General features: G+C 48.7%; 1 protein-coding gene and 1 pseudogene across 1 annotated transcript in view; both read right to left on the reverse strand.

Moving 5' to 3' along the window:
* The window catches only part of LOC139242929 (uncharacterized), a 297,685-nt gene that overhangs the window by 239,271 nt on the left and 31,107 nt on the right, over positions 1 to 27,307 (reverse strand). The window lies entirely within an intron of this gene.
* On the reverse strand, positions 10,864 to 13,801 carry LOC139242940 (general transcription factor II-I repeat domain-containing protein 2B-like; annotated as a pseudogene).

Below are 27,307 nucleotides of genomic sequence, written 5' to 3' on the forward strand. Positions count from 1 at the left end.
TCCCATTGACTCAGGTACACACTGGTCCTGGGGGGCAAAGGTCAGAGAGAGTCCCATTGACTCAGGTACACACTGGTCCTGGGGGGCAAAGGTCAGAGAGAGTCCCATTGACTCAGGTACACACTGGTCCTGGGGGGCAAAGGTCAGAGAGAGTCCCATTGACTCAGGTACACACTGGTCCTGGGGGCAAAGGTCAGAGAGAGTCCCATTGACTCAGGTACCACACTGGTCCTGGGGGCAAAGGTCAGAGAGAATCCCATTGACTCAGATACACACTGGTCCTGGGGGGCAAAGGTCAGAGAGAGTCCCATTGACTCAGGTACACACTGGTCCTGGGGGCAAAGGTCAGAGAGAGTCCCATTGACTTAGATACACACTGGTCCTGGGGATAGACTGGGGTGAAAGGTCAGAGACAGTCCCATTGGCTCAGATACACACTGGTCCTGGGGCAAAGGTCCGAGAGAGTCCCATTGACTCAGATACACACTGGTCCTGGGGGACTGGGGAGAAAGGTCAGAGAGAGTCCCATTGACTCAGGTACCACACTGGTCCTGGGGGCAAAGGTCAGAGAGAGTCCCATTGACTCAGGTACACACTGGTCCTGGGGGGCAAAGGTCAGAGACAGTCCCATTGGCTCAGATACACACTGGTCCTGGGGCAAAGGTCAGAGAGAGTCCCATTGACTCAGATACACAATGGTCCTGATGGACTGGGGAGAAAGGTCAGAGAGAGTCCCATTGACTCAGATACACACTGGTACTGGAGAGAAAGGTCCGAGAGGGTCCCATTGACTCAGATACACACTGGTCCTGGGGGACTGGGGAGAAAGGTCAGAGAGAGTCCCATTGGCCCAGATACACACTGGTCCTGGGGCAAAGGTCAGAGAGAGTCCCATTGACTCAGATACACAATGGTCCTGACGGACTGGGGAGAAAGGTCAGAGAGAGTCCCATTGACTCAGATACACACTGGTCCTGGGGGCAAAGGTCAGAGAGAGTCCCATTGACTCAGATACACACTGGTCCTGGGGGCAAAGGTCAGAGAGAGTCCCATTGACTCAGATACACACTGGTCCTGGGGGACTGGGGAGAAATGTCTGAGAGTCCCACTGACTCAGATACACACTGGTCTTGGGGGACTGGGGAGAAAGGTCAGAGAGAGTCCCAATCTGCGTCACTTTATCAATATTTATCTCATTTTCTATCTCACATAATTAGATCTCTGGTAAATGATGGCGTGATAGAGAAAGGTCTACAGCTGGAAGTTAATGGGGTTGTAGACTGAGGAACAACAACATGTGAACCATCTGTTGCTGAAACCCTTATCTCTGCCTTTGCAACCTCTAGACTTGACTATTCCAACGTTCTCCTGGCCGGCCTCCCTTCTTACACCCTCCGTAAACTTGCACTCATCCAAAACCCTGCTGCCCATTTCCTAACTCCTCACAAATTAATGCCGGAGAATAACTTCAACTTCTGTTTGGAGAAATTACTGATCCGAGACTGAATCGCTTGCATTTCCAGAGTGGGGAAAGGAAGGGATGCTGACAGATAACATGGGTGAGCGTGTGTCTGCACACGTACAAGTGGAGAATTGTGATTGTAATACAGCAGCTAAATCTACCAATTACATATTTATGGTGTTTTGAGATTGTTAGACATCTAATGATAATGAAACAAATCAATGTTTTGTATCCCCTGACTGAAGGTACACAATTCATTCTACATTCGTGTTAATATCAGTGGAACAGTGGGAAATGTCCTCACCTCCTACAGTGCTCATTGGTCAGGTGCTGACACCATGAGAGATACGGTCAATATATTCAAATAGAAGCAGCAACCAGGTCACATCTCCATGAACACACAGACATTGTCACTGCCCATAGAGACCAGAGCAATTACATCCAGCTCTATATTGTATATGTGGATAGATATAATATTCATAAAATGTCATCATTTAATATCACAACTCAACAAATCAAAAATATACAGGGAGGACTATACAGGGTGGACTACACACGATGGACTATACAGAGTGGACTATATTGGATCTCGTCATCGATGCCTGCTCTTGTTGATAGGAGGCTCCTGAGATATGGGAAATGGTCCACGGTGTCCAGGGCCGTGCCATGGATCTTGATGACTGGAGGGCAGTGCTGTCCGGTGAGGACAGGCTGGTGAAGGACCTTTGTCTTACGGATGTTTCGCGTCAGGCCCATGCTTTCGTACGCCTCAGTAAATACGTTGACGATGTCTAGGAGTTCAGCCTCTGTATGTGCGCAGATGCAGGCATCGTCCGCATACTGTAGCTCGATGACAGAGGTTGGGGTGGTCTTGGAGCTGGCCTGGAGACGGTGAAGGTTGAACAGGTTCCCACTGGTTCTGTAGTTTAGTTCCACTCGTTGACTGAGGTGGAGCATGGGAGCGAGGAAGATTGAGAAAGGGGTTGGGGTGAAGACTCAGTCCTGTTTGACCCCGGTCCGGACGTGGATTGGGTCTGTAATGGATCCGTTGGTAAGGATCACGGCCTGCATGTCGTCGTGGAGCAGGCGGAGGATGGTGATGAACTTTTGGGGGCATCCGAAATGGAGGACGGTCCATAGACCCTCGCGGTTGACAATGTCAAAGGCCTTTGTAAGCTCGAAGAAGGCCATGTATAAGGGCTGGTGCTGTTCCCTGCATTTTTCCCTCAGCTGTCGCGCTGCAAAAATCATGTCCGTTGTGCCCGGAGGAGACGAAATCCGCACTGCGACTCCGGGAGGAGCTCCTCACTACAGGGAGAAGACGGTTGAGGAGAATTCTAGCAACAACTTTCCCAGTGGCTGATAGCAGGGAGATTCCTCTGTAGTTGCCGCAGTCGGACTTGTCCCCTTTCTTAAAGATGGTCACAATCACTGCATGCTCTCCTCCTCCAGATGAGCGAGATGAGGTCATATATTCGCACCAGCAGTGCCTCTCTGCTGTACCTTAGTGCCTCAGCAGGGATTCCATCCGCTCCTGTAGCCTTGTTGTGGAAGAAAGAATCTATGAATCTATGGCTTATGGAAAAGGGAAGGGTTAAATTGTTTTTGCGATATTTGAAGAAATAATAGGACTCGAACAACACCCACACTTTTTAGCCTTGAAACTTAGAAATGTAATTAAATGACTATCCGGTATTAAAAGGGAGTCTCCTGATATTCTGCTTATCAGACTGTGAACAGGGAGAAACTATGCAAGGACAGATGGAGTGTGTGTCTCCCGAGACGACCTTTGTACTCACGGAACTAACGAATAAGATTCCTTTTCTATTTCTGTATTCTATTTCTGTATAAAGATAGGGACAATTTGCTTGTACAGGAGAGTTTTCTGTTTTGGTACGGTCCAAGCAGGCTCTCCGAGATATCTCGCTTTTTTAAATAAAATTCTCTCGAAGCACGACTCTGAAAGCCTCCCCCTGAGTTAATTTAGGCTAAATATTTCCTCGACAGTTGTTCTTAAGCTGTCTTATGGCTTTATCTACCTCGTGCAGTGTTGTGGTTTCACTGAGGTGGTGGTGAGTAGCATGCTGCGGGATGGAGTCGAGAACACTCGAGTCAAAGGCAGAGTCTCGATTGAGGAGATCTTCGAAGTGCTCCTTCCAGCGGGCCCTGAGTGCCTCGGTGTCCTTGATGAGTATTTCCCCATTCTTGGCCAGCATTTTGGTGAGGCCTTGGGCCTTGCTTTCTCCATCCACCACCTGTTATTTAGGTCCTGAGTTTTTGTTGGACCTCAGCCTTGAGCCGTCTGCAATGCTGCTTTTTTTAAATTACAAAATATACTTTATTCATAAAAAAATCTGTACAGTACATTCAAAGGCATTTCAATACCTTTATCTGCGGTCAGCAATCCCATACACTATTATTTGGGTGTTGACGGCAGTTCCGTTCGTTACATTGCCTTGTTTTCCAGTTCAAGTGCAATTCGGTCCAATACGGGATACCTTGTAGTACATTCAAACAAATTACATTCCATGTGTCACTATACAGTACACGGAATGGGTGACGGTACATTTACATTTTTTCTTTTCAACATGCATTTCGCAACAGACCTTGCATTGTACATTGCACTACATAGGTGTTTACAGATCATGGTGCTCCATGTACACAAAAAGTAAATTACAAGTACAGCCCGAGGGGGGTTTTGTACTGATTCCTGTCCCCGGGTTTTCCGTGGCAGAAGGGCTTTAAACTGTGGCCCTTCCCCACCGTGCCTTTGCGGCGACTGCACCAATTTTAAGTGCGTCCCTCAGCACGTAATCCTGGATCTTGGATTGCGCCAGTCTGCAACACGCAGACGTGGACATCTCCTTGCTCTGGAAAACCAGCAAGTTTCAGCAAGACCAAAGAGCGTCTTTGACCGAGTTGATGGCCCTCCAGCAGCAGGTGATGTCTGTCTCGGTGTGTGTCCCTGGGAACGGCCCGTAGAGCACAGAGTCCTGTGTTACAGAGCTGCTCGGGATGAACCTCGACAGCAACCACTGCATCTCTTTCCAAACCTGCCTTGCGAAGGCGCAATCCTGAAGGAGATGGGTGACAGTCTCGTCCGCCCCGCAGCCGACTTGGGGGCACCGTGCCGTGCTGCTGAGACGTCGGCTGTGCATGAATGTTCTGACAGGTAAGGCCCTCCTCACCGCCAACCAAGCTACGTCTTGGTGCTTGTGTGAAAGCTCTGGCGATGAGACGTTCTGCCAAATAAGTTCGACAGTCCGCTCAGGGAACCACCCGACAGGGTCCACCCTCTCCTTTCGGAGGGCGTCCAGGACCTTACGTGCTGACCACTGTTTTATGGCCTTGTGGTCAAAGGGGTTTTTTGTGAAAAACTTTTCCACGAAGGACGGTGGACAGGCATGGTCCAACTGGTGGGGGCGTTTCGTGGCAGCGTGGCCAGACCCATCCTTCGCAACACCGGGGACAGGTAGAACCTCAGCACGTAGTGACACTTGGTGTTTGCGTACTGGGGGGCTGTGCATAGCTTGATGCAGCCGCACACAAAAGTGGCCATCAGGATGAGGGCCACGTTCAGAACGTCCTTTGTACATCGTGTCTCTGCGGACACGGTCCATTTTGGACCTCCAGACAAAGTGGAAGACGGCCCGGGTGACTGCCGCGGCACAGGAGCGAGGGATGGGCCAGACCTGTGCCACGTGCAGCAACCCTGAGAGCACCTCATTCCTGATTGACCAGGTTCTTTCCTGCCATGGAGAGGAAGCGCAGTTTCCACCATCCCAGTTTTTGTTTGACCGTGGCGATACGCTTGTCCCAGTTTTTGGTGCACGCCCCGTCCGCTCCGAACCATATTCCCAACACCTTCAGGAAATCTGGCTTGACGGTGAAGGGAATGGAGGCTCGGTCGGTCCAGTTGCCAAAGAGCATGGCCTCGCTCTTGCTGCGATTGACCTTTGCTCCCGAGGCCAGTTCAAACTGGTCGCAGATTGTGAGCAATCTGCGGACCGACTGCAGATCCGAGCAAAAAAAAACAGGGTCATTGACATCAATACATCGCGCCCTCGCATTCCTGTCATGGTAGTCACATTGTGACTGACGCCTGCTCTCAATATTGGGGTGTATAAGGGATAACCTGGTTTTGAGCGTCCTTTTCATTAACAGCTCTGCAGGTGGAACCCCTGTGAGCGAGTGTGGTCAGGATCTATTGGCCAACAGGAGGCGAGATACGTGGTTTTGTAGGGGACCTTGAGCATCTCCTGTTTGATTATCTGCACTGCTTGTTTCGCCTGGACGTTTGAGGCCGGCTTGAACGGTGCCGTTCTGACATGGTTGATTCCATTGCCTGCCATGAAGTCCTGGAATTCAGAGCTTGTGAAGCAGGGGCCATTGTCGCTGACCAAGACATCCGGTAGACCATGGGCGGCGAACATTGCCCGTAGACTTTCTACCGTGGCAGAGGATGTGCTTGAATTTAAAATGGCACACTCAATCCATTTGGAGTAGGCAAGTACTACAACCAAAAACATTTTTCCCATGAAAGTACCTGCGTAGTCCACATGGATGCGTGACCATGGCTTGGCGGGCCAGGATCAGGGGCTAGGCGGGGCTTCCCTGGGCGCATTGCCCAGCTGAGCACATGTGTTGCACCTGCAAACCCAAAGTTCCAGGTCTGCATCTGTCCCTGGCCACCAAACGTGTGACCTGGCAATTGCCTTCATCATCACAACGCCCGGGTGCTCATTGTGAAGTTCTCTGATGAACACCTCTCTGCCCATCTGGGGCATGACTACTCGGTTTCCCCACAGTAGGCAATCGGCCTGAATCGAGACTTCATCCTTGTGCCTATGAAACGGTTTAAATTCCTCAGGGCATGCCCCGTACGTGGCTGCCCAGGCCCCAGTCAGGACACATTTCTTAACTAAAGACAGTAGCGGGTCTTTATTTGTCCAGACTTTAATCTGATGAGCTATCACAGGTGAGCCTTCGCTTTCAAAAGCTTCAACAGCCATGACCATCTGAGCAGCATGCTCAATTGCCCCCTCAGTGGTGGCTAGTGGAAGCCTGCTGAGTGCACCGGCGCAGTTTTCAGTGCCCGGGCTGTGCCGAATTGTGTAGTCATAGGTGGCTAACGTGAGTGCCCACCCCTGTATGCGGTCCGGTGCATTCGCATTTATGGCCTTGTTGTCAGCCAAAAGGGACGTTAGGGGTTTGTGATCTGTCTCCAGCTCAAATTTCCTGCCAAACAGATACTGGTGCATTTCTTTTATTGCATATACACCTGCTAGCGTTTCCTTTTCTCCCATCCCGTAGCTCCTTGCTGCCTGGGACAGACTTCTGGAGGCATAAGCTACTGGCTGTAACTGACCATTCGCATTCACATGCTGCAACACACACCCGACCCCATAGGACGACGCATCGCACGTTAAAACAAGTTTCTTACACAGGTCATATAACGTTAACAGTTTGTTGGAGCATAACAAATTGCGTGTTCTATCAAAAGCCCTTTCCTGGCTGTCCCCCCAGTCCCAATCGCGACCTTTGCGTAGGAGCACGTGTAGCGGCTCTAACAGCGTGCTCAATTTGGGAAGAAAGTTACCAAAATAGTTCAGGAGCCCCAGGAACGAACGCGTCTGCGTACTCTCTGGATTGCTTCCGTTTTGGACGCAGTCGGTCTGATCACGTCTGCTACTACCCTCCTCTCCAGGAATTCTACCTTTGGAGCTAAGAAGACGCACTTCGCCTTTTTCAGTCACAGCCCTACCTAGTCCAGTCTGCGTAGCACCTCCTCCAGGTTGTGGAGGTGTTTTTCAGTATCGTGACCAGTGATGAGGATGTCGTCTTGAAAAATCCCCGTCCTTGGAATCGACTTGAGGAGGCTTTCCATATTTCGCTGAAAGATCGTGGCGGCCAAACGAGTCCCGAACGGATATCTATTATACTCAAACAACCCCTTGTGTGTCGTGATGGTGGTCAGCTTCTTCGACTCACTCGCCAGCTCCTGGGTCATGTAAGCTGAGGTCAGGTCCAATTTTGAAAAAAGTTTGCCACCGGATAGCGTCGCAAAGAGGTCCTCCGCTCTCGGTAGCGGGTACTGGTCTTGGAGTGACACCCGATTGATGGTGGCCTTGCAATCGCCACATATCCTGACCGACCCATCCGCCTTGAGCACTGGCACAATTGGGCTCGCCCAGTCACTGAATTCGACTGGTGAGATGATGCCTTCCCTCAGCAGGCGGTCCAATTCGCATTCTATATTTTCCCGCATCACGTACGGCACCGCTCTGGCCTTGTGGTGTACTGGCCTGGCGTCCGGGTTTATGTAAATCACTACCTTGGCCCCCATGAAAGTGCCGATGCCGGGTTGAAATAATGAGTCAAGTTTGTCCAGGGCCTGTGAGAATGATACTCGCTCCACAGAAGAAATTGTATTGACATCGCCCCATTTCCAGTTCATGACAGCAAGCCAACTCCTCCCCAGTAGTGTGAGACCGTTGCCCATGACAATCCAGAGTGGCAATCTGTTCTCCAAATCTTTGTGGGTCACGACTACCGTGGCGCTGCCTAGCAGCGGAATGATCTCCTTTGTATATGTCCGTGGCTGTGCGTCAATCGGCAATAATTTTGGCCTCCTGGCCTTGGACACCCACAACCTTTCGAACTGTTTGATACTCATCAGGGACTGGCTGGCCCCCGTGTCTAGCTCCACTGATACTGGGATGTCATTGAGGAGCACTTTCATCATTATCGGTGGCGTCCTGGTATACGAACTGTATATGTGCTCCATTTGAACTTGCTGAACTTCAGCTTCCAGCGATTTCCCCCAGTATTAATTTGGCCTCATAGGGCTTACATTGGACCCGTCCTCCTCGTACATCAAACTGGCTGCAGGCTTCCTGCACACACATGCCAAGTGACCTCTGACGTTGCAGTTTCTGCAGGTATATTGCTGATACCTGCAGGCTCTGGCTGGGTGTTTGTCTCCACATCTCCAGCATGAGCTGGAGGCCCCGTTGTTGGAAACAAAAAGGTCCATTACCAGTTGATCATCTCTGACTGTCTCTGTAACTGTCCTTAAGCGCACCATTAACAGGTGTTGATGACCCCATTACTGGCCGCATTGTCCATTGCGATGGCATGAATCGCCGTTCAGCTAGCCATTGTCTCTGTTGAATTCCCCCTTTGGGCTTGACTACATGCTGGGGCATGTCCGATTGCCCTTGTCTGCCTAGAGAACTGTGTTCCGCGTTAACAATGTTGACTCCCTGGTCGTTTGCCGCATTTGAGCCAAAATTTTTGTCATACATCATTCTGGTCTCTTCCTCCCCTGAGGTAAATATCTGGGCTATTAGAGCCGCCGCTTCCAAGGTCAAGTCTTTGGTCTCAATCAGTTTCCTGAAAACCCCAGCGTGCCCGATGCCCTCAATAAAAAAGTCTCGCAGCATCTCCGCTCTGCATGCATCTGGGAACTTACATAGGCTCGCCAGTCGCTGGAGATCTGCCACGAAGTCTGGAACGCTTTGCCCTTCTCGCCGCCGGTGCGTGTAAAACCAGTGTCTCGCCATGTGCATGCTGCTCGCCGGTTTAAGGTGTTCCCTGATCAACTTACTGAGCTCTTCAAAAGTCTTGTCCGCCGGCTTCTCTGGCGCTAGAAGGTCCTTCATCAGGAAGTACGTTGTGGATCCACAAACCGTCAGATGAGCTCTGCGTTTTGTCGGCCGAATCCTGTCCCAACCATTCCTTAGTGACAAAACTTTGCTGTAGTCTCTCAATAAAGTCGTCCCAATCATCACCAACACAGTACCTCTCTTCTGTGCTGCTAGTGGCCATGCTCGCGTGGTTGAAATCCCAGTTTCTTGTTGCCAATGATATGTCCTTACTATACAGTATAAATGCACACGAGGCCCATACTTGAGAGAAGGTCACTCTGACCAGTTACCTTTATTACCAAGATCTCGAGTGATGAAGGTGGGTGGAGCTTCCCCTTTTTTACCTGAAAGTCCAGGTTAGGAGTATCTCCCACAAGTTCATCCCCTTGTGGTCAATGTTCTCAAGGTGTACAACTTAGGTCAGCTTTTACATGGGTTACACTGATAGTTGAATACATGAGACCGTCGCTCTCACTTACCATCTCTTTCTCTCTCTCACTGACCGTCGCTCTCGCTCTCACTCACACTCTCTCTCCCACCCACATTGAAATAAAATATACAGCAACATGACACACATGCGCATAAACTCACAAACATGCGATTTGCACAACACATATACTCACACTCTCTCACACATGCAGTTTGAAAGGGGTGTGGCCTGTCAGTGTCCATTGATGATGTCACTTACTGGCTGTGGCAGCCATGTTTGATGAGGCCCCCTCCAGAAGGGACTGACCGAGACCCCCTCCAGAGTGAATTGAACAATGCCTCCGCCACAGGTTGTACCCATGGGGCCCATGTGTCTGTTTATTACCTGGGGTTTAATTCCCTCTCTGGGCCCTGGTTTGTTATCTTGGATTAACAAGTTCCTGTTCAATTGTGGCCCTTGTGAATAAAGAGGTTAAAACCTGGGGTTAAAGTAGCTCGGCTTGCAATGCTATAATGTCACATTAATCGGTGCATGATGAACAGGGGCTGAGGGGAAATTATGGTCAGACACGTAAATCCGTGGATGGCTATTTCAACATAATGCTTGTGTTTGGGAGAAATGTGCCAATGTTGAGGGGACATGGAGGCCATTTGAGGGGTTTTGATGGAGTAAATTGGGAGAGACTATTCCCAGTCGCAGGAGGGTGGGGAGCCAAAGGACAGGTTTAAAATTATTGGCAAAATAACCAGAGCGGAATAGAGGAAGATTTTTTAATGCAGCAAGTTATTCTGACCTGGAAAGCAGTGCCTGAAAGGGTGGTGGAAGCAGATTGTACTTGTACACTTGTAAAGAAACAGTTTGCAGGGCTCTGGGGAGAGAGGGAATAATTGGATCGCTCTTTCACAGAGCCGACAGGCAGGATGGACCCAATGGGCTGTATGATTCGATGATTGTTGCAGGTCCATGGGGGCCATTTTACGACAGGTCCATGGGGGCCATTTTACGACAGGTCCATGGGGGCCATTTTACGACAGGTCCATGGGGGCCATTTTACATCAGGTCCATGGGGGCTATTTTACATCAGGTCCATGGGGGCCATTTTACGACAGGTCTAAGGGGGCCATTTTACGACAGGTCCCTGGGGGCCATTTTACGAGAGGTCCATGGGGGCCATTTTACGACAGGTCCATGGGGGCCATTTTCCGTTGCCTGTGGGGCGGCATTTTCAGAGTCCCTGCTGTGCTCTTTTGCTCACACCCAGTCTCTCCATCTTGTGTAAATTGCATATCCAGCTTCCAGAGTAAAACCCACCCGGATCAATAGACGGACACTTCGCATCTATAGTGTTGTTTGGAGAAGATGGGATGTACTCTTGTACAACCTTTATTTAAAATATTCAAATAATGAAGCCAGTTTTTATAAAATAATGGGGAGACTAGGGTGGAGCAGAAGTGGTGGAATTTTATTAACATAACATTTATATAGTGGCTTTAATTTAATGAAACATAACGAGACAATAATCAGACAAAATTTGACACCGTGTCACATAATTAGATGTTTGGACAGACAACGAAAAGTATAGTGAAAGAGGTACGTTTTAAGAAACGTTTAAAGGTGGATGAGAGAGAGTTCGAGCTGTGAATAGGTTTAGGGAGGGAATTCCAGAGTTTAGGACCTTGGCAGCTGAAGTCATGGGCGCCAATGTGGGGAAATGGAAATCGAGAAAGTGCAAGAGGTCAGAGGAGTGGGGAGATCTCAGAGGATTGTAGGGACATTTGTTACACAGTCTGACTCCTCACTGGGAGAGACACACTGTACACAGGGACACTTGTTACACAGACTGACTCCTCACTGGGAGAGACACACTGTACACAGGGACACTTGTTACACAGACTGACTCCTCACTGGGAGAGAGACACTGTACACAGGGACACTTGTTACACAGTCTGACTCCTCACTGGGAGAGACACACTGTACACAGGGACACTTGTTACACAGTCTGACTCCTCACTGGGAGAGACACACACTGTACACATGGACACTTGTTACACAGTCTGACTTCTCACTGGGAGACACAAACTGTACACAGGGACACTTGTTACACAGTCTGACTCCTCACATAGAGACCCCCAGGTACACTGAGCACAATTGTCAGTGTCCCACTACGGCCCAGACTGAGCCCCACCCTGGGCCCTTCCTGTCTGTGCATTTCCCCAGGGCCCCATTGGGGGAACATTCAGCGCAGGATATCCTGCAGAAGCAATGCTGTCGGGGCAGGGCGGCTGAGTCATGTGACCCTGGGGCGGTGTCCCTTGACGTCACAATGGGAGATGACGCTCGCTCAGCTCGAGCGGGAAACTGTTAAAGGGCCGGTAGAAACATAGAAAATAGGTGCAGGAGTAGGCCATTCGGCCCTTCGAGCCTGCACCGCCATTCAATAAGATTATGGCTGATCATTCCCTCAGTACCCCTTTCCTGCTTTCTCTCCATGCCCCTTGATCTCTTGAGCCGAAAGAGCCATATCTAACTCCCTCTTGAATATATCAACAAATCTCTGCAGCAGGGAATTCCACAGGTGAACAACTCTCTGAGTGAAGAAGTTTCTCCTCATCTCAGTCCTAAATGGCCTACCCCTCATCCTAAGACTATGCATCACATTGCAGGTCGATAAGCTCGAGTTGGAAGCAGTGGGAAATGTTGTCAACATCAAATGTGAATGGCGAGAATACAGGTCATTTTCTACCATTCTAAAATCCTGGAATCGGCTAGAAAATTCAGCATGCAAGTTGAGCAATGACGACGTGTATTTTTTCAGCTTTTCATCTCAAACAGTAATCTGTTGCAAAGTTGGAAAAGCTGAACTGTTTGTTTTCTATCTGACGGGGCAAAAGGACTTGACACTGCAATGCAAATCATGAACAAAAAGCTCCTTCCCTTGCAGTCTTAAATTCAGTTTATTTATGTGGCCCATGATATCAACAGCGAATGCAAAACTAGAGACAATCTGCTTCGTTCAACTGTGGAAAATGCAAATCTTGTTTTTTCATTTTCAAAAACAAACCAATCCCGGTTCTAAGTTACCACACTCTTTTCAAAGTTTTACCCAAACGAAGCCATCTTACGTTGGTTTGATACAGAACATCATTGAGCTCGGATTCAGGTTTCTCAAGCAGAATTACAAATTGCCTGTGGCTTAATCCTCATGCTCAAATGTAGTTGACCACTTTCATAACTGTGTCTACAATATTGCTTAGTTTTAAAACTCCTTTATAGAGGACCGCTTGATGAATAATGCAAAGTAGAAAAATAATTTTCTGTTCTGGATTCGTTTCTATGACTTGGTCTTGAATTCTTTTCAGTAATGCAACATGTTTATCTCTCAGATTTGGGCTTCTATCAGTGGCCATACTTGCCATTTTTTCCACTCCACTCCTAATTTTGACATGTGCTGATTTACAGCTTCCAATAAATCTTTTCCTGTTGTCGTATCTTTCATTGACTGAATTGATACAGGATTCAAACCTGGAGCACGCGGGGTTAAAGGGGAGGGGCAGGAAATCGGCCCAATGGTCACACAATGAGAGCAGTGATGGTAATACGGTGAAATGTTCACACAATGGGAGCAGTGATGGTCACACAGTGAAATGTTCACACAATGGGAGCAGTGATGGTCACACAGTGAAATGTTCACACAATGGGAGCAGTGATGGTCATACAGTGAAATGTTCACACAATGAGAGCAGTGATGGTCATACAGTGAAATGTTCACACAATGGGAGCAGTGATGGTCATACAGTGAAATGTTCACACAATGAGAGCAGTGATGGTAATACGGTGAAATGTTCACACAATGGGAGCAGTGATGGTCATACAGTGAAATGTTCACACAATGAGAGCAGTGATGGTCACACAGTGAAATGTTCACACAATGGGAGCAGTGATGGTCACACAGTGAAATGTTCACACAATGGGAGCAGTGATGGTCATACAGTGAAATGTTCACACAATGAGAGCAGTGATGGTCACACAGTGAAATGTTCACACAATGGGAGCAGTGATGGTCATACAGTGAAATGTTCACACAATGGGAGCAGTGATGGTCATACAGTGAAATGTTCACACAATGGGAGCAGTGATGGTCATACAGTGAAATGTTCACACAATGAGAGCAGTGATGGTCATACAGTGAAATGTTCACACAATGGGAGCAGTGATGGTCATACAGTGAAATGTTCACACAATGGGAGCAGTGATGGTCATACAGTGAAATGTTCACATATTCACACTCAGTGTGGGTCTGGATTCCTGCAGCGACTCCAGGTGTCTCTGTCCAGTGGAACTGAACTGATTCCCAAACAGCCTGAAACAGATTAAAGATTAAACAGGAAATAAACAGATTGAACAACAGTGTAAATAACAGGGGGATTGGGTTAATATTTCAATGTTAATTACAGTCAAATATTACCCATAAATAGTGACTGAACGTATTTATATTTTATTACAATAAACATTAACACAAACACTCACCAGATCCGCTCCAGACTCCTGCAGGTCAGTATGAGGCGACGGAGAGCGGGGTAAGATCGGTCTGTGAAGGAGTTTGATCGCAGTTCCAGAACCGTCAGTGAGCGATTTGTACTGAGAGCGGAGACGAGATCCTCGGCACAAGAATCTGTGAGACCGACATCATGTAGCCTGGGGATCAGAGAGAGAAATAACAGGAATCAGAGTAAATCCCCAGTGTTTATTAATAACACTATTACTGATACTAATAATGTTCAGTGTTTATTAACAACACTATTACTGATACTAATAATGTTCAGTGCTTATTAACAACACTATTACTGATACTAATAATAATGTATAGTGTTTATTAGTAACACTATTACTGATACTAATACAGTTGAGTGTCTCAAAACCGGCAACCTCGGGACCGAGGCCGAGCTGGTTTGTGTGTTTTTCCGGACTTCGGACCATGTTTCTGACGTCCGAAATCCGTAAATGCCTGAATCCAGGTTCAGGTATTTCCAGATTTCGGAACGTCAGAAAGGTGGGGGGTTTACTCTCCAAGGAATTGTTCGGGTGGGGCCCCGTCGCCGTGGAGGTGTTCGGGGGAGGCCCCGCTGGGAAGGTGGTGTTTGGGGGAGGCCCCGCTGGGAAGGTGGTGTTCGGGGGAGGGCCCCGCTGGGAAGGTGGTGTTTGGGGGAGGGCCCCGTTGGGAAGGTGGTGTTCGGGGGAGGGCCCGCTGGGAAGGTGGTGTTCGGGGGAGGGCCCCGTTGGGAAGGTGGTGTTCGGGGGAGGCCCCGCTGGGAAGGTGGTGTTCGGGGGAGGGCCCCGCTGGGAAGGTGGTGTTCGGGGGAGGGCCCCCGCTGGGAAGGTGGTGTTTGGGGGAGGGCCCCGCTGGGAAGGTGGTGTTTGGGGGAGGCCCCGCTGGGAAGGTGGTGTTTGGGGGAGGGCCCCGCTGGGAAGGTGGTGTTCGGGGGAGGGCCCCGCTGGGAAGGTGGTGTTCGGGGGAGGGCCCCGCTGGGAAGGTGGTGTTCGGGGGAGGGCCCCCGCTGGGAAGGTGGTGTTCGGGCTGGGTCCCGCTGGGAAGGTGGTGTTCGGGGGAGGCCCCCGCTGGGAAGGTGGTGTTCGGGGGAGGCCCCGCTGGGAAGGTGATGTTCGGGGGAGGCCCCGCTGGGAAGGTGGTGTTCGGGGGAGGGCCCCGCTGGGAAGGTGGTGTTCGGGGGAGGGCCCCGCTGGGAAGGTGGTGTTCGGGGGAGGGCCCCGCTGGGAAGGTGGTGTTCGGGGAGGGCCCCGCCCTGGAGGTGTTCAGATGGGCCGGCTCGGAGGCCCCGAGGTAAGGGCAGTAAGGCGAGACCAGAGATCGGCAGGGTCGTCCGGTCCAGATTACGGAACATTTTACGGATTCCGGACGACCCTGCCACGGATTGTCCCGGAGTCCGGACTCCGGAACATTCCGGATTTTGGACGCTCAACCTGTAATATTTAGTGTTTATTAATAACACTATTACTGATACTAATAATAATGTTCAGTGTCAGACACCCAGTTATTATTAACACAATCTCACACAGTCTGGTACTTACTCCAGTTCCTGTATTTTACAGTCCGGGTCCCTCAGAGCCGGAGACAGCAGTTTCACTCCTGAATCTCCCAGTTTATTGTAACTCAGTCTAAACACAAACAGAGTGAGAAACAAACTGAACCAAACCCCGGATCGGATATATTCTCTCTCTCGGATATTACAGCAATCACTGAAAGTACATCAGTAAATTAATACCCAGTTTTGGGCCAGGATTCCCCACCTGGGTGGGTCCGGTGTGACCGGGGTCGGTGGTGGGTCCCCATCTCTGTCCGGTTCCAGCCCACTCTGTGAAACTCTCCCCTGATTGGCCATGTTAAGCCCCGCCCAGCGTGGTTCCCGACCAATTGGAGGAAGCAGGTCTGGTGACGCAGCATCAGCCAGTTCCTTTAAAGGGACCGTGCGCACATTGATGTTCACAGTTGTGCTGTCAGTGAGCTGCTGCAAACACTGACCAGCTCTGTACAGAGGTGCACCGCTGCACCCTTGCTCTCCCAGCACTCCCTCCATATGGCTATGGAGGGATTCACAGCACACAGCGAGATCCTCTTCCCTTCCCATGGGTGGAAGAGACCTCCCCAGGAGACCAATTGCAGCCTGGGTACACATTGCACAAGCAGGGATGTAGTCAGGGGGACCTGGCTGCAGTGGTGCAAACCTTTCAATGATCTCAGTGGATCACAAAACGTTTCTGCAAATCCAAACTGATCTTCATCAGAAATAGGAGCAGGAGTAGGCCATACGGCCCCTCGAGCCTGCTCCACCATTCAGTAAGATCATGGCTGATCTGATCATGGACTCAGCTCCACTTCCCCGCCCGCTCCCCATAATCCTTTATCCCCTTATCGTTTAAGAAACTGTCTATTTCTGCCTTAAATGTATTCAATGTCCCAGCCTCCACAGCTCTCTGAGGCAGCGAATTCCACAGATTTACAACCCTCAGGAGAAGAAATTTCTCCTTATCTCAGTTTTAAATGGGCGGCCCCTTATTCTAAGATCATGCCCTCTAGTTCTAGTCTCTCCCATCAGTGGAAACATCCTCTCTACATCCACCTTGTCAAGCCCCTTCATAATCTTATACATTTCAACCAGATCACTTCACATTCTTCTGAATTCCAATGAGTGGAGGCCCAACCTATTCAACCTTTCCTCATAAGTCAACCCTCTTCATCCCTGGAATCAACTGAATGAACCTTCTCTGAACTGCCTCCAAAGCAAGTATATCCTTTCGTAAATATGGAAACAAAAACTGCACGCAGTATTCCAGGTGTGGCCTTACCAATACCTTATATCGCTGTAGCAAGTCTTCCCTGCTTTTATACTCCATCCCCTTTGCAATAAAGGCCAAGATACCATTGGCCTTCCTGATCACTTGCTGTACCTGCACACTTATCCTGTTGTGTGTCATGCACAAGTACCCCCAGGTCCCACTGTACTGCGGCACTTTGCAATCTTCCTCCATTGAAATAATAACTTGCTCTTTGTCTTTTTTTCTGCCAAAATGCATGACCTCACACTTTCCAACATTATACTCCATCTGCCAAATTTTTGCCCACTCACTTAGTCTGTCGATGTCCTTTTGCAGATTTTTGTGTCCTCCTCACACATTGCTTTTCTTCCCATCTTTAATCGTCAGCAAACTTGGCGACGTTACACTCGGTCCCTTCTTCCAAGTCGTTCATATAGATTGTAAATAGTTGGGGTCCCAGCACTGATCCCTGCGGCACCCCACTAGTTATTGATTGCCAACCAGAGAATGAACCATTTATCCCGACTCTGTTCTCTGTTAGTTAGCCAATCCTCTATCTATGCCAATATATTACCCCCAACCCCGTGAACTTTTATCTTGTGCAGTAACCTTTTATGTGGCACCTTGTCAAATGCCTTCTGCAAATCCAAGTACATCACCATCCACTGGTTCCCCTTTATCCACCCTGATTACATTTTCAAAGAAATCCAGCAAATTTGTCAAACATGACTTCCCCGTCATAAATCCATGCTGACTGTGCCTGACCAAATTTTGCTTTTCCAAATGTCCTGCTACTGCTTCTTTAATAATGGACTCCAACATTTTCCCAACCACAGATGTTAGGCTAACTGGTCTATAGTTTCCTGCTTTTTGTCTGCTTCCTTCTTTAAACAGGGGTGTTACATTTGCAGTTTTCCAATCTGGTGGGACCTCCCTGGAATCCAGGGAATTTTGATAAATTACAACCAATGCACCCACAATCCCTGCTGCTACTTCTCAAGACCCTCGGATACAAGCTCATCCTGATGTGCCATTCATCACATCCCCATCACTCTGCCTTCCCTACCCTACTCATGCACATCCTTACTCACACCAACTTACCTTGTACCTCCACCCATCCCTCTCTATCTACATTATCACATCCCCATCTCACCCTCATCCTTCTCCAATCACACCAACCATCAACACACAACGGTAAACACTTGGGTCTTTTAGCCGATGTTTACCTGAAGTTTCTGTTAATACACTGGCAAACATTGATATCTATATGGTCAATACTTTCCGTGCTTGGGCAGACCTGTGTGCACCTTTGGAAGTGGCTGAGTGAGTTGCAATGAATGGTGAGACATAATGGAACCCCCGCAATGTTGATGAGTGTGAAAGGAATGGTTTGGGCATTGTCGGGGTGCTTTATGTTGTTGGTGTGGGGTGGTGCTAACCTGGTGCACCGTGAGACAGCCAGGGTGTACAGTATCAAATGAAGTACATCTGACCATGGTGAGACCATCCCTGATCTCCCGGGCAGAAATGTGGTTGGATGCTGATACCCTGTGTCCTGTGCAGCATCAGGTGATTGCAGAGAAGGTCGGTGTGTTTGTTGGTGCTGCTGGTGTGGGGCTGATCATGGTCAGAATCTGAGGACCAAGGGGAGACAGTATAAACCGTACCCATTCTGATGTAATAGATGGCAGCTGAACTTGGGATAACAGAAGCGATCTGTCAATGGTGAGAGAGGGGACACTGGATAGAGAGCTTTCTCCAAACATTTGCAACCTGCATAAAGTTCACCTGTCTTTCAAACACAGCAAGCAACAGCTTCTGAGTTTGGAAAGTGAACAGCTGTGACAAGGGAGATTTTATAGCATATTTCCAGCTTTCAAGTAATGAGATGATTCCATGGCCATTCAACTCCCGCCCTGGTTACCCGACGTGATCCCCGAACAGCGTGGACCCCGCGGGTGACCTGGTAAACTCTGAGGATGGACTGAAATGAGTTGTTAATCGTTAACAAGGTGATAATGACCTGAATTGCCTCCCCCGCTGCTGTGTGTCGGGTCTGCTCAGTGCTGGCAGACCTGATATTTGGGAAAGTTGTGTGGAGCGGGTTAACAGCGGGGTCCCTACCCACTGTCAAATAAATAATTTCCCACCTGACCCGCCACCGATCGCACCCACTGACCCCCCCGCAATATTCCCCCAATATTTAATCTCACTCTGTCCAACTCCCCATATATTCAGGGACTGTCAGTAAATGTATTGATTAAATAAAGTGCTGTCTGTGTGAAGTCTGTAAATGTCCCTCTGTCCGATCTCATTCCCTGATGATCAGAATTACCCTCCTGGAGCTCAGTGATCGGAACCCCTCATGTTTGGGGAAACTTGTCCCATTTGTACAGCTCCTAAATCCCGGGTATTATAGGAATGGGACGATTTTCCTCGAATCAAAAGATAAAGCGGCGATTCCCTGTACTTTATATTTATCGGTATAATATCTCAGGGGGAGTTATATTGTGAAACACGCTAACTGCTGCTGTAAAATCCCCCAGGATCTCACGTAACAAGGAGAGTTCATTCTATCCCGTTACATGGTTTAAATCTCCCTGGACTCCTAGTTTATTGGGGACGGCAGTCTCTCACTTTATTCCCCATTAAACGGGCTCTACATGAATTCCAGATGTAACTGGCCCGACAGTTTTGGGGGAATTTTCGGAAGTTCCCTCCCCGAGCGGGGCCTCACACACGGGGGGTGGATTATGGGAAATTCCCGGGTTCACTGCCCCCGGTTTACCCAGGAGCCACCTGCTGTGTGCAAGACCCTTCCGCTGGCCAGTGTGTGTCTGTACCCCGGGGATAATACCCCACACCACACTAGATTGGTCGGTGTATGTCTGTACCCGGGGATAATACCCCACACCACACTAGATTGGTCAGTGTGTGTCTGTACCCCGGGGATAATACCCCACACCACACTAGATTGGTCGGTGTGTGTCTGTATCCCGGGGATAATACCCCACACCACACTAGATTGGTCAGTGTGTGTCTGTATCCCGGGGATAATACCCCACACCACACTAGATTGGTCGGTGTGTGTCTGTACTGGGGATAATACCCCACACCACACTAGATTGGTCGGTGTGTGTCTGTACTCCGGGGATAATACCCCACACCACACTAGATTGGTCGGTGTGTGTCTGTACCCGGGGATAATACCCCACACCACACTAGATTGGTAAGTGTGTGTCTGTACCCCGGGGATAATACCCCACACCATACTAGATTGGCCGGTGTGTGTCTGTACTCCGGGGATAATACCCCACACCACACTAGATTGGCCGGTGTGTGTCTGTACTCCGGGGATAATACTCCACACCACACTAGATTGGAACCTTTTTACAGGCAGATTGAAGATCCTGAAGATCATTCTTGTCTTAATGTTCAGGACTGTAAATAATTCTAATCACTTACAGCTGAAAGAATTCCCGATTCCCCAATATTCCCAATCCAGGAAACTTCCCCATCAACAAGATACACTCTATACATCACTGGGGAAAATATCTAACTGTTAGAGGTTTAAACTCTGGTTTCAGTCCTGTTCCCAGTTGAAATGGTGGATGTGGAAAACATTTTAAGTGAATTCTACCTTTACTGCCGGTTTATATTGTATATTTACATTCCACTGTGCAGCTTATTAAATATGATTTTGTGCGGTAAACTGCGGACTCTCTGGGTACATACGATGTGCGCACGTACTCAAAGGTCCCGCAAATGCAGGTTCTCGGCACGCAGTACACATGTGCGAGAAACTGAATTTGCAATTTGTCAATGTGTCGCCAGGAGAAGGACATTGGCGCGCAGAGATCGGGATATTTGTCCAACTCCTGCCCAGAGAATGTCCTTCAAACTCTTATGCCTGGAAAAGGCAGGTGTAGAGTCTACTTTTACCAGTGTAAGAGTTTTAAAACATAGAACAATTACATTTATCACTAGTTTTTATATTAAACACCGTGTATTCAGGTATTTTAACCCTATTGAAACATTAAAAGAAAATCAAATCTTTTTCTGAACCGTTTAATAATAATTCAATTCATTTTAAATATGTGAGCAGCTTCTGTGTTCTGGGGAGTATTTTCAGTGATCGTACTGGGAGCTTGTACAAACAGAACTCCCAATATAATCAATGAGAATATTCCATGATCATTGCTGGTCCAGGCCACGTGATCCCAGGTTGCGTTTATGTTCCTGGGATGTGTGAGCCCATTCGCTGGGCAGCCCATCTAGGCCTCAGACCTCAAGTCTACGTCCCTCCGGGACCACCAGGTACTTTCGCATTTATTTTTCGGTCGGAGGTATCGGCCCGCAGTAAGTCACCGACCGCAAATTTCGGGCCTAATGTAATTATGTTTTCAGTGAGCTGCATTTGTTGATGTGATAAAGACTGTAAAATCCCTATTTGTTCACAAGGATCCGTTCGAGATTCTCCAGCCCTTAGGGAATTACATAGGCGTATGGAGAGAAAGCAGGAAAGGGGTACTGAAGGAATGTTCAGCCATGATCTTATTGAATGGTGGTGCAGGCTCGAAGGGCCGAATGGCCGACTCCTGCACCTATTTTCTATGTTTCGATGTTTACGAACCGATCCCCTTATTATTGGTCATACTTGTCTTCAATCTGCTTCTCTCTGGTTTAACTGAACTGTTTGTTTCCCTTCATTACGGAGCAACAACACAATCTGTGACTGTTCTACAATTCACCCAACAGTTAGAGACAAATAAACAGTTACCTCAACTCCCGGCATTTGTGGAGTACGGGTCCCAGCCGCTGGAGTCCTTCACACTGAATGTTGCACTTCCGCAGATTGAGGTCTTTTATTGTATCACAGAGCCTAATGACATGAGACAGGACCGCACAGTCAATAGGGGTCAATGTCAATCCACTAAATGTAAGTGTTTTCACAGATCCCACTGTGAGCTGAGCCAGTGCTGTATTCTGAGCCTCAAACAGGTAGTGGAATGTGTTCAGCAGGTTCCGTTTACCAGTTACACTCCCTGTGTTCCCAATCTGTCCTTCAACCTTCTCCTGCACCCAGTCAATCACTCGACAGGTGGTTTGATGTAGAAATGGACCCAGAAACTCCTCCAGGGGCCGAGCTGAGTGTGGGGAGGAGAGACCAGCAGCAAAACGGAGAAATATCTCAAATCGCCCATCTTGCTTGCTGCGGGATTCACTGAGCAGTTTCCGGATGTCCCCGGAATCGGGAGTCAGGAATTGTGCGAGTGCAGCTACAAACTCTTGGATGGTGAGATGTGGGAATGTGTACACCATGCTCTGGGCAGAATCATCTCTCTCCAAAAGTTCCATCATGAACCCAGACAAGAACTGGGAAGTTTGCAGATTGTATTTGATCAAATCTCCATTTCTAAACACAATCTTCTTCTCGGAGACTCCTGTGAAGGCCATCTCACCGAGCTTCAGTAACACATCACGGGGGCTTTCAATCTCTTGGCTGTGGTTTTTCAGAATGTTGTAGATATAGTAGGAATACAGTTGGGTGATGGTCTTGGGAACTCGCTGATGTCTCCTGTCTCTTTGTGTAAAGAAGGGACCCAGTGCCAGACCGAGGATCCAGCAGTAGGAAGGGTTGTAGCACATGGTGTACAGGATCTCGTTCTCCTCCACGTGTTTAATAACAGCTGCTGCCACCGTCTGATCGTCAAAAAACTTGTTGAAATATTCCTTCCGTTCCTTACCAACAAATCCCAGGATTTCAGCCCAGACACCGATCTCAGCCTTTTCCAATAAATGTAATGCAGTGGGGCGGCTGGTCACTAGCACTGAACATCCTGGGAGCAGCTTGTGGTGTATTAAACTGTACACAATGTCAGACACTTCACACCAGTCTTCGGGATCTGTGCACCTGTGCTGAGGTTCTGTATTTCTCCGATTGTCAGCAAAATCGATGCTGTCCTTGAATTCATCCAAACCATCGAATATAAACAGCAATCTCTCTGGGTTCTTCCAAAGCTCTCTCAGAATATTCCCAAAGTAAGAATACTGATCCAGTATCAGATTCCTCAGGTTTATTCTACCGTTAATGTCGTTCAAATCCCGGAATTTAAAACTGAAAACAAATAGAAAGTGGGGGTATATTTTCCCCGTGGCCCAGTCAGAAACAATCTTTTGTACCATTGTTGTTTTTCCAATCCCCGCGACACCGCTCACTGCCGCTGAACTCCCGGATTTTGATTTTCTCCGGGAAAAACTGCTGTGGAACAGTTGATCAGTTCGGATTTTCTCCAGTTCTCCCCGGAGATGTTTCTTTGTCCACTCTTCATGGTCTCGGCCTCTTGCCAGCAGTTCATGTTCGACAAGTCTCCGATCTCGAACAGTAGAAATGACCGTTAGCTCAGTGTATCGATCAACCAGCTGGAAAACCTTAACCTTCTCCCTTATTAGGATAGTGTTCACTCTCAGTGTTTCAGTTTGTACCCGGAGTGTTTCCTTGTGTTTCTGTTGAGCATCTTCAATTAGAACAGACAGAAAGTGGTTCTTAATGTTAGTTGTATTGACATAAAAGTAACTTCTCAGTACCATTTCACTCTTCAGTAAGAGTGCTAAGATTGAATTCACGGTTACAATAAAAGGTGCATGTCGCAATTAAAACTCAGTTACTGAAAGTAAACAATGAGCGAGAACTGTGTGAAATCCTCACTTGATTCTAGTATTTACTGCAAAATAGAGCTTTGGCTATCAGTGGGATAGGGACAGACTGAATGTTCAGGAGTCCCCTGTTACTGTATCAGACCCTGGCAGGTTATCTGTGTTATGGTGCAATCTGTGAGTGGGACAGACTGAATGTTCAGGAGTCCCCTGTTACAGTATCAGACCCTGGCAGGTTATCTGGGTTATGGTGCAATCTGTGAGTGGGACAGACTGTGAATGGACAGAAGTTCTACTCAGCATTCCATTTGGCCAGTAATAGAGCTTCCGACCCCATATTCACTCCATCACGAAGTCTGCCTACTTCCACAATATAATCTGTCTCTGCCTCTGCCTCAGCTCATCTGCTGCTGAAATCATCCATGCCCTTTGTTATCTCAGACTCGATTATTCCGATTCCCTCCTGGCCGGCCTCCCACCTTACTCGCTGCATTAACGCGCTTAACTAAACCTCTGCTGCCCATATCTGAACTCGCATCAATTACCCCTGTGCTCGCTGACCTACATTGGCTTCTGTTCAGGCACCGTATCGATTTAAATAGCCTCATTCTTGTATTCAGAATCCTCCATCACACCCTCCCTATCTCTGAATCTCCTTCAGCCTACAATCCTTCGAGATCTATGTGCTCCTCCAATTCTGGTCTCATACCCGATGTGCTGCACTCCGACATTGGTGCTCTGCCTTCAGTTATCAATACCCTGAGCTTTGGAAGTAACTCCCCTGAAGGAAGTTCCACTGTCATTGTATTAGGTCTTGGGTAGATTAGCTGGGCTATTGTGTACACTGAGAAAGGGGCAGACTGTGAATAGACAGCAGTTAAATCGCTGTTGTTTCAGGACGTGGGGAGGTTATCTGGGGTATTACCTGCACTGCTATAGTCACCTGACCACAGGTGAAGGTCACTGCTATTCTGAAGGTACAGAGAGCAATCAGAAAGATGATTTAAGGTATTGGGGGTGAAATTCAGTCACGTCTTATTTGGGATGGTCACCCAGTCGGAGCGGTAATTTTATTGCCTTGAAAAAGTTTACGTCCTTTACCCCGAAAAATCGTCAGAATTGGACGACGAGCAGACAGAGGCCGTTGCACACCAGAGCTCGGGGGTGGCCATACGAAAGTTTTGGTTGGTAAATTAGCAAACCCATTGCGCGTGTGCCGAACTTTGATTCAGATCCCGGGAACAGCCGAGTATTAAAGGCACGGCAAGGTAAGTTAGTGTATGAGCAGCTCCAGCTCCACAGTGTCTTCATAGCGCCAACATGGAGGAGGAAGGAGGACGCCAGCTAAGTGCCCGCTTCTCGCCCACCGCTCTTGCTGGAGGCAGTGGAGAGTCGCTGGAGTGCCGGCCAGCCGGGAGGAGGATGAACACATCCGCCTATGGTTCTGGAGAGGCTGTGGAGGGAGACGGCACACCACATTTCAGCCCGGAACACGGTGCCATAACAGCAACTCAATGTGGTGATGAATTTAACGACCTGACTTGGGTCGTCAGGGTGAGTACCCTTTCCATTCGCCTTCCAATGCCTTCATGTGAACCTCACTGTCCCACACAATGTAAAGACTTTGCAGTGCCTGCCCCTTCTATATGTCTACCAGGCCATGCTTCCCCTTGCTGAAGCCAGCCTGATACTTCTCCTGCACTTCACCAGATATGCCCTGCCCATCCAAGCCTCTCTCACCTTCTAGCTCCTTACATCCTGAGCCCACCGAGCAGCATCTTTCAACTCTTCAGATGCGGTCACAGGTCTAAACCTCAGACTGACTGGTAGTTGCTTGTGCTCCCGACCCACTGTGCGATGCCACGCAGCATGAAATGCAAATATACACACCGCCTTATTACTCAGATACCCGACTGTACACACACGTGGCACATCAGCATCTACACAGCCACACCCTCGGAAAACCCACTATCCTGACAAACCCACATGCGTGCGCATCCTGTTTCTCGCTGTTCGTTGGGAAGGTAATTAAATTCATTCTGCATGTGTAGAGTGTCTGTGTGACATCGCGGATGGAGTGATGTGCTGCACATTGTGAGACGCTGCATATGTCCCCTGATGCAGCCTGGAAGGAGCCAGACGCATAGAAGGCGAGTACCACCATGACCTTCAGTGAGACGGACAGCACAGTCCTGGTGCCGATGTGAGGCTGCAGGTCTTCCTGCAGGAGATTGCATATCTCTCTAACAACCTCCTTTCGGAAGTGCATCGTTCTGATACACTGCTCCTCAGAGAGGTGCAGGTATAAGTGTTGCCTGTCGGTGAAGCCGTGGGGGTAAAGGCCGCCTGCTCCGACAACTGGGGGCTCTCCTCCTTCAGCCGCTAACATGCCCAACAGCCCTTCTCTGTTCCCGATGCCTTGTTAGAACATGTAGAGTGAAAACCAGGTGAACAGGTAATGGCTCCATTAAAATTTCACAAGAAGTTTGTGTCAAGTTGAACTGGTATGTCTATGTGCCGCTGCATACTCGGAGGCTCACCACTGTGCTGTGAGTAAACGTTGCACTGAATGTGACCTCCCAGGGAAGCGTTTCTTCATCCGTTTAAAGTCACCACCAGTTAACGACTCTGCAAGCCTGTACCGACTGTTTTTCCAGACGTTTTCTGACCGGGATGCAAGTGTGGACATTGCACCAGGAATACGTCATGGTCAGAGTGACCGTCAGCAGCCAGGCACTGCTGGTTTGTGTCCCCGGTGAGCCTGGAATGAATTTTCGGTGGGGACACTAAACGCTGCACTCCAGATCAGTAACCTCTTCCACTCCGCTCCCATTAACACCTCTCTGGCCACTACCTGAGGCGTTAGGCGACCGAAAATCCAGCCTGAGTTTAGGTTAACGGAAGGGTGAGGGGGGTTTGAAGTATTTTGTTTAGGCAAGAGAATTCTGTTTGGAGTATATTGATGGAATTTACATTAGTGCAGAAAAGAGTCCCATAATTCCCAAAATAATTACAAGAATAAAAATGAATTTGGGAGATAAGACAGGGAATCAGGGGAATTTTTTCACCCGAAGGTTAATAGAGCCCGGGATCATTTGCCAGGGAAGGACACATAAGGGGCACAGCAAGTGGGCTCTCGAGACAATTGAATGTGTTTGTGTGGATACACTGAGAGGAGGGGCAGGTGGTTCATCTCTGTGACAGGAACAGACTTATTTGGGCCAAATAGCCTTGTCCTGTCCCTCACCATTCTCTGATTATAATGGGCCAGAATTTGTGCTCCCCACAGGCACGTACGAGGTGAGTATGCGCCCGTGTGGTCCCCACAAATTCCGGGTTTCGGTATGTGAACTGCGTGCTCCTAAACCTGGGAATTTGTGATCTGTCAAAAATTCTCCACAGATCCACCGCATCCGAAACTAAAGGGCCTCTGTGGGTGGAGAGTTGGGCTATTTACCCAACTCTTGCCTCGCGAATGTCCTTCAAATACGTACGTCTAATAAAAGCAGGCGTAAGGGCTAGAATTTCCACAACCCGTCAGTGCCCTATTACTGCCCAAAATACCGCTAACATTCCCAAATTATCGGCAGCAAAAAATTCCCCCCAAAAGAGAGAAAAATCCACCCTGCGAAAAAATGGGCCTCACACCCGATTCTTGGCAAAAAATGGGCCTTACACCCGATTCTTGGCAAAAAAAAAATGGGCCTTACACCCAATTCGTGACAAAAGAAATGGGCCGTATACCCAATTCTTGGCAAAAAAATGGAATGTTTGACC

The sequence above is a fragment of the Pristiophorus japonicus genome, unplaced genomic scaffold (assembly GCF_044704955.1).
Source record: "Pristiophorus japonicus isolate sPriJap1 unplaced genomic scaffold, sPriJap1.hap1 HAP1_SCAFFOLD_154, whole genome shotgun sequence".
Lineage (NCBI taxonomy): Eukaryota > Metazoa > Chordata > Chondrichthyes > Pristiophoridae > Pristiophorus > Pristiophorus japonicus.